The sequence below is a fragment of the Capsicum annuum genome, chromosome 6 (assembly GCF_002878395.1).
Source record: "Capsicum annuum cultivar UCD-10X-F1 chromosome 6, UCD10Xv1.1, whole genome shotgun sequence".
NCBI lineage: Eukaryota > Viridiplantae > Streptophyta > Magnoliopsida > Solanales > Solanaceae > Capsicum > Capsicum annuum.
The window spans coordinates 174,288,683-174,297,591 of NC_061116.1; the positions used below are offsets into that span (position 1 = coordinate 174,288,683).

Sequence of the window (8,909 nt, forward strand, 5' to 3'; positions counted from 1 at the left end):
GAAAAAATTATGCCCCCTATTTTCACGACCCACTCAAATATTTCAAACCAAAATAGGACATATTTATAACTTTAGAATTAGTGTATCATGAAAGCTCCTGACAGAATGTTCAATCACCCGAGAAAGCTGCAAAAATCAGAGTTATGTTCTAATGTACAAAACATAGGAGAACCAAAAGAAATAATTAAATCACTTACTATAGAACCCAAGACATGGAATTAATTATGTTTACCTCAAAAAGAGTAAAACTTGTTTCACAAATATCGCATCAAGAGAACAGTATTAAAAATTAGAAATCTTGTGAAAAACGTATGTCCTAATTATTAGCAAATCATGTAAAACCAATTTAGACAAATGAGTGATACATGATACATCAAAGTTTTCAAACATTATCAGCTCCTTTTCAAGCTTGAAAGACATCTCCAATTCTTAAATTTCCAACAATCTGGCATATGTTGATTACTTAAACATTCCAAATTCCGAGCTTTGAAACAGGTAAGCCTGCAATATTAAAGCAATTTGTATTTTTAGCAAATAGGCACAAATTTGAATCTCTCACAAATTGCATACATTAATTAGTTACCTAAAGCTTTTGAATTCACAATGCTCGGGCATGCAATAGGGGGCGGTGAATTCTCATCTAAGAATGCTTCCACGATGTTTGGATTACTCCAAATTGGGTACCCTTTAATTTTTCCCTGTAACATCATCAACAAACATATGCAACATTCAGAATCCAAAGCACAACAGAGTCGTTATGTTCACTGTGATTTTTAGCATAAATGTGCCCATAATTTTGATTCAAAATTGTGTACCAGGACATTCAGAGCAGTCAGTATAGCCATACCCTCATGAGTCCACTGCATTACGAATTTCGGAGATTTAATTTTTTTCTTACGAATTGGCAACACTATCCAAAATCATGAGAATTGTTGAATTAGATGGGAAGTAGCTATCATAGCAGAAAGTTGCTTATTTTAGCACAGATAAATACATTAGATTACCTTAGAAGCAGAAGTTGTGTGGGGTACCACAACAACATTCTTCGTGTTTGCAAGACCAGGTTTCCTGTAGAGCTCATCCTAAGACAACACAAGGACCACACCATTAAGTTGATTTATTTAGTGGCTAAGCTATGAGTAAAAATTTATACTACTATAATTAGATTGTCCAAATGCTTGAATTGCTACCTCAAAATGGCATTCCTTTGGGTCTACCAAGAAAATTGAAATTGACATCAAACATAAATTCAGAGAGCAGCATTTTGTTGTTGAAAAACAGCAGAATGAAAATTGACCTCACATCTAAACCCAGTTTTTCCTTCTAATTAAAGAGTGAAGGGTGGAAAAAAAAAATCCCGATTTTTTGAGTTTCATATCTGAACTATCAGTTGTGCGAGTTTCCCACTTGAATTATCCTTAACTACTTATCAAAACACACCTCAATTATCAATTGTTAAGGTAGGAAAAGTGAACTGATTGATACTTACGCATATTTTAGTAAAGAGTTGACGATAATAGATAGAAAATTCACACATAATAGTTCAAGTATGAAACTCGAAAATCAAAATATTTAAGTGTGGTTTTTACCCTCTAGTTCACCAAATTTCCCCCCACCCCAAAGGGATCTACAATGGTCACCACTTACCCATTGCCGAGCTACATACAATGGAGTTCACTATTTCTCCATTAAGAACTTATAAATGCAAAAATAAATTAAAAGCATTTTTTGTATGCATATGAATAATTGAATCTCCTTAATAAGGCAACAACTTTTACTGTAGTCATAAGATCGACTAAAAAATTATTTTAACTCTCCAGTTTGAAATAACATTCTTTTACAGGTAAAGTGCTTTACCAACTGAGTAAACACTTGTCTAATAAGTAATAATTCTTATACTATAGAAAGACATATTTGTACTGATAAGTATTATGGTGAAACAATAAGTACTTTATCAGGATAATCAGAAGTTTGAGATTCAAGTTCGAGCAACACTTTACACCTAATGAAATTTTCAAGAGCAAATCCAAATTTTAATATTTTATAGGGCCCCAAACCGAGCACCGAATACCAAGTGGGACACAAAAAATAAGGCATATATGTGTGAATTCACCATATAACAAGTATAGATACTGGAAAAAAAAAGAGATGGAAAATAGAAAATACCCAGGAACCAAAGGGTAGTTGGACATGCCAAGATCATTTTTAACCTGGTGAAGATCACTGTGACAAAGTCCACAGTATAAAACTTTCACTTGCACATCTTCAGGCCCTGTGTTTCTGCACATCATTTTAAAAGGGAAAGCATCCTAAACTCTACATAAGTAAGTTATTTTTTGCGAGCTTTTTGCTTGGTAGAAATGACGTGTGACATAACAATTTCTCATTGACCTTGCATTTGCCTTTAAGATGTTCATAACAAGAGAATGGGATAACCAGAAAGAACAGATTACTATGGTTATTACCTCAAAGACATCAAGGCTAATACGGAACATGGGATTTTCCCTTAGATGCTCAATAAGAGCTACTTCATCAATAACAGGCCCCCTACTATAGTTCACAAGTATTACTTTCTACAAGTTTGAGTTGAGTAATATCAAAATATTATATTTTGTGTAAATCAACAAGCAAAATTGATAGTCTTCCAAATGTTATTACCTTCTTCATCATTGCTAACCGTTCTTTGTTCACAAGGTGGTAAGTTGTTTTATCAAGGACTGGATGAAGAATTATCTAGAGAAGCATTTTGATCAGAGATAAGAACGTGAATGAGAAATGTATACAGATAATTGAATAAGAAATCTAATAGTGCACTCTTGATGTAGATAATTACCACACCAGCCTCTCGGAGGACCTCTTCCATAAATGAAGCTCTTTTCCATGTTACAAGTTGTTCACCATTGACTTTCAAAAACTGTCCATAGGCTGTAAAAGTGGGAAAGCATAAATACATACAATGAACTTGAGAAGATTGTTGATTTAGCAGACTGATCAAAACATTCCTATCACAAATTTTTCTAGACGGGTAGATTTATACAGGTCATAGTATATCAAATTCATTTTGAAGCCTTCAACCTATTGCAATAAAACACCTAAGTTTTTTCAATTAACATAGCAAATTTACAATCAACTAATCCTTTCTAGTGAAGACGAAGCTTTGAAAGTGAAGAAGGTTATCCTAAAATAAAACATGAGAATAATCATGTAGAGGGTAAAATATTAGCTGATTACCATCATTCTGGCATGAGCTGGTCCAATACGGCCAGCCCCTATTACACCAATAGTTTGTCCTTTAAGCAAGTTCCCCACAAACCTGGAAGAGAATTCCAAGGAAATCAGTGAAGTTTAAGACCAAAAGAATTTAATTATGAACCTGAGAAGACACATTAAATAGAATTAAACATTTTCGTACAAAAGTGGAAGCCATCCTTCATATTTGCCAGCTCTCATGACCTCATCTGCCTCCATAATTCTTCTCGTTGCTGCTAAAGAAAATGAAGTCGCTAACTCTGCTGTAGTCTCTGTCAGTACTCCCTGACCATAAGAACATTATGTGAGAAGAGAAAATTACAGATAAGTTTTCTTGCATCATTTACCATATTTACCAGATAAATTTATTATTTATCAATTGCCATTCAGATCACAGATAAGTTTTCCTGCATTATTTACCATATTGATCAAGACATTTGGTCCTAACAAATTACTCATATGGAATCTACAAGCTACAGATCCTTTTGACACACGAGTAGCAAGCTCAGAATAACACTTGTACTTGTGACTAATTTCATATAAAGATATGCTCTGCTAGTTTCAATTCAAAGCGAATTGGAGCATTCCCTCAAAGTGTAGCATGTGGAGGGTAGAGTGTACACATACCTTACCCTTCTAGCTCGAATGTAGATAGGTTGTTTCCGACAGAATCTCAGCTTAAGTACATAGTCCAAAGCAGTCCCAATAAAGAAAGTAATAGCAGTACAAAAACAACAAACTAACAACAATAGCAGACAACTAGTAACAAAATGGATCGAACAACAAAACCCACAAATTCAACATAACTGTTATTTATCTACTTTCAATAAATTAAATTACAGCTTAATCAAAACAATAGCAATCAACTAATCTCATCATTGCTCCATCAAAGAAAAAGGACAAATATAACTCACATAACGGTTGTACAACACTACAGCTTTCTCAGCTTCTTCGACAGTTCTCATCATTACAAATCCGAACTCATGACTCCGATCAATCTACCTATTGTAAATAACCTACAAAAAAACCAAATTCAGTTCCACAAATAATAAAGCTTTAATTTTTCATTCTTTTGTAAGAAAGGCTCAAAACTTGAGACATTATTACCTCAACAATCTTAACAACACCAGCCAGTTGGAAAAGTTAAGTCAACCCTTCACTATCTACATCATAAAGTAAATTCCCAACAAACAATTTTGCATCCTCAGGAGGTTCTTGATACTCCTTCTTCCGCTTCCGTTTCGCCTCCGCCTTTGGCTTCATTACTCTCCCCTTCGTATGGAATGTGAAATTTCGAAACATGTGTAACAGTCAGTCTTTATTGGGACTCTTTCTCTAATAAATGTGTATATTATTTTAATTTTTTCACAAAAAAATGAGTTAAAAATTTCAAAAAAATGAGGAAAAAGATAAATGCAAATGCTGGTTTCTTACACATGCCACGTCAGCATGGTCTTGATTCTCTTTTATATATATATATATAGAGAGAGAGAGAGAGAAAGTGAGAGAGAGAGATTTTTATTTTATGACTTCGTTATAATAGACCTTAGCAATAAGCAATGATCATCAATGAAGTCCACCGAAACTCGAAAAATCCTCAAGGGTCGTTTGGTAGATTGTTTGAAGGTTTAGGGTCGTTTGGTAGATGGTTTGAAGGTTATAAGTTATGTAGATATTAAATTCCACATAAGCAAGTCATGTTTGACAGGTGATTAGAAGATAAGTTATTCATGTATAAATTAATATGTTATTTGGTTTGCAAGGTAGACGCCATAAGTAATGCGAGAATCTATATATTATTTCTGCAAAATAAAAGATGGAGTAATTAACACATAAATAATTAAACTCTGCATATCTAATTTCCATATAAAATAGTAATACATAATTTTCCTCATAACTAATCCTTAAATTACTAATACCCTCTAAATTCTAACTAGCTATCAAACAACCCCTTAATGCCCTTCCTCCCTTTTCCTAGGCCAGTAAAGGACATTATACAATTTACTTATTTTTTGGTCTAAATCAATTATCTCACAATAATCCCCAAATGCACCACTCATGGACCTCCCTTTTCAGGAGAGAAAAATTGATAAAGAGGCTCTTTAATTATTTGTGGAAATAGTTCTGTAAAATGACTTGACTAGTTTACTTGGACTTTGAATAAAAACAATTTATTTCGTCTATTCATTTCTAGAACAAACTTAATTTATATGAAACTGAAACTTTTAAATACAGAAATACTTGTTCAAAATAAGAAACATTTTCTAAAAAATCTTCTTTTATATTACGGCATCCTTGAAAGTGGCTACTCAATTTTTCTATATATTTCTTTAAATATATTGTACTTATTCATGCTTCAAATCTTTTTCTTTCCAGTTCTGTTTTTATATTTTTCCAACAAATTGGCATAAGAGAGGAAAATTTTGCCTAATATATATAACATCCACCCCAATTTCCTACCATATTTTAATGTCTCATTCAACTCCATAGAATAAATCCTACTACCTAACCCCCTTTTTCAACACCACCATTTCCATATCCTATATGCAACTAACCATGGATAGAGAGCAAGAAGAGATGCAATTTCTAGGCCTCTTTGATATATACATAGAGGCCTACAAAGTCATCTATCCTTCCTATGTCCTTCATCTTCTTAGCTCACATGGAAGTTTACCATCTTTTCTTCTCTGACCTTAACCACTCCGAGTTTCAGCTCTACCACACTCACACGGGCACCGCAAAATAAAACAAGATCTCTGATCACATAAATAAAGAGCTAACCTCTCTATGGCTTTTCATAATTGTCTATTTCACTATCCTCATCATCTTCTCCCTTCTTTCCACCTCTGCTGTGGTTTACACAATTGCTTCAATAAACACGTCACGTGAAGTCGGTTTCATGAAAATTATGAGTGTCGTCCCCAAAGTTTGGAAGAGAGTTATGGTGACTTTCTTGTTTGCTTTCCTTTTGTTTCTTCGTACACAACCGTGTTGCCTTCTTTGTCTTTGCTATATGGTTTGTATGGGCTAGGCTATCATCAGCACGCAGGGTGAAAATGAAGGTCTTGCTAAGTTTATTTTCGTGATCATGGAGATTGTTTATGTCGTTGGATCCGTTTAACTTTCGATTATATGGCACTTAGCTACTGTGATAACCGTATTAGAGGATTCATATGGGGTGAAAGCCATGCTCAAAAGCAAGGATTTGTTGAAGGGGAAGATGAGAATAGCCTTGGTTTTCTTTTTCAAGTTCAATCTCTCACTTGGTGTCTTGAACTTTATTTTCAAGAAGTTTGTGGTACATGGTGGGAACCATCATATGCATCTAGGGATGTTGTACAGGGTAGGAGTTGGGTTTCTCTGTCTTCTTTTATTTTTAACGTTGATGCTCTTTGGTTTGGTGATTCAATCAATCATTTACTTTGTCTGCAAGTCCTATCACCATGAGAACATTGACAAGTCTGCACTTTCTGATCATCTTGAAGTTTATTTGGGAGAGTATGAACCTTTGAAGTCCAGAGATGTGCAAATGGAGAGTTATGAAGTTTAAAAGTATTAATTACTTGTTACTAGGATGTACATAGATCGGGTTGGTTCAATTTTTATTTTAAAAAAATCAAATCAATTATGTCGATTTATTAAAATTATAAATCAAATCAAACCAACATAAAATTGATTTTTTCTGTTTAGGTTTTAGTTAATTTTTTCGAGTTTTTTGATTTCTTTTTATTTTTTATAATATTTAATTTTTATAATTATATTGTGATCGAAGATTAGATCATATATATTTTCACTCGTGTTAATGAAAAATTATAATTATGAAAAAATGAGGAGTGGAAAACTCTCTTAAACTAAAAAATGAGATGAAAAATAAAAAGTTTAGGTTAAGTTTATATTGGGTTTTGAATCATTTAATTAGCAATTAATGGATAAATATTACAACTTAAAGGCCCAAATCTAAATATATATCTATATCTATCTTCAAAATATTGAAAATTACTAAAACTAGTTGAAAAAATATTTAAAAAGTAGATTATAATTAATATTTTATGTATAAAAAAATTCAAATATTATATATATACTAGTTTAGGAGCACGCTTCTCACGCGTATATCTCAATTTATTGAGTTCAAACGTTAGAATATTTGTTTAAATAATAAAAATGAATATACTAATTAAATTCAACATTTTTTGAAGAATCTATTTAATTAAACCTTACTTTTACAAAAAAAACTCAAAGCCGATCGATATTCATCTACCACCTGTAAACTGCAACAAAACAGTACGATGATAGAGACATCAAAACAATATAATTAAATCTAATCTTTACACAAAAATTTCCCCAAAGTCGTCCGACACTCATCTACCATTTGTATACTATACTAAAATAATACGATAATAGAGATATGAAATAATACAACTAAATTTTACCTTTACACCAAAAAAATCTCAAAATAGAGATATAAAAATAATACAATTAAACATAACTTTTACTTAAAAATTCCTCAAAGACGACCGACATTCATCTACCACCTGTAAATTCATCTACGGCCTATAAACTACAACAAAATAATACAATAGTAATCATAAAGCTTCAGTTTTGATGAAATAATTTTTGTCTGAGGAAAAATTTTGACACTAAAAAATGACTTGAATGAAAATAAAGAATATATATATATATATATATATATATATATATATATATACACACACGTTGAATTCTATTATGCTGACAAAAATAATCTAGTCCAAAAAAATTACAACAACTAATGCCTTGTTAAAATAGGTAAGGAAAATTAATTTACCTAAATTGAAGAATATTACATGAGTTTTATACCTAAACTAATTTTATTCCTAATAAATTCTACATTTAAAAGGACTCATAAATTAAATTAGTTAACCTAATAAAATTAAATAATACTTTAAAAAATAATGAAAAGACAATTTTATCTATTAACGAGATTTTTAATGAAGGGTAAAAAGTTCAAATCACTTTTCTAAGGGTTTTCATACTTTTAATATATTATAGATTATAGATATAGATAAATTATAGTTATAGATTAAAGATATCGATTATAAATTATAGATATAGATTATAGATTAATGAAATAGCCTTCCAGTATGTTTAGGATCGATTTTTAATATCGTAATTAAAAAAATTAATTAATATGGTAGGTCTTTATTATTATTCCATATATTATTTATTAATATTAAAATAATATAAGTTCCAAATAAACTAAACTTTACTTATATAGGAATTTTAGTCTTTTTTCCTTTTCTTTTCTAGACACTAAAGTTTCGTTTTAATTTGGTTCAATTTTTTATTAAACTTTACTAATTTGAATTTTAGCTTTCTTTTTCCTTTTTAATTTCGAACGTTAAAGTTGGGTTTTAAGTTTGGTTCTATTTTGTCTTTTTTTTTTTTTTTTTTAATTTCAATTCAAGTAATGAAATAGAAAATCCTATTTTAGAAGTATTTTTCTATCCTATTTTAGGAAAAATATTTATTGATTCTTCTTCCATATATTTTAGGAGTCCCACATATTTTTGGAGTCTAGTTAATATAATAAACATAATTAAATAATAAATTGAAAAAATAGTGAAAAAATAATTTTATCTAAAGAACAGTCTTTTAATAAAGAACAAAAAGTTATATACATA

The 8,909-nt window shown here is 31.0% G+C and overlaps 1 protein-coding gene across 1 annotated transcript in view; it reads right to left on the reverse strand.

Annotated features, from left to right (window-relative positions):
• Positions 1–213: 213 nt before the first annotated feature.
• The window catches only part of LOC107874071, a 25,807-nt gene continuing 17,111 nt past the window's right edge, over positions 214–8,909 (reverse strand). Inside the window, exons 4-14 of the transcript XR_007056495.1 lie at positions 4,357–4,521; positions 4,164–4,265; positions 3,413–3,534; positions 3,232–3,313; positions 2,834–2,925; positions 2,466–2,733; positions 2,167–2,280; positions 1,005–1,082; positions 816–860; positions 584–698; positions 214–501 (exon numbers count right to left, since the gene is read on the reverse strand). The gene's annotated coding sequence lies outside the window, so the exon portion shown is untranslated. The remainder of the gene's footprint in view (positions 502–583; positions 699–815; positions 861–1,004; positions 1,083–2,166; positions 2,281–2,465; positions 2,734–2,833; positions 2,926–3,231; positions 3,314–3,412; positions 3,535–4,163; positions 4,266–4,356; positions 4,522–8,909) is intronic.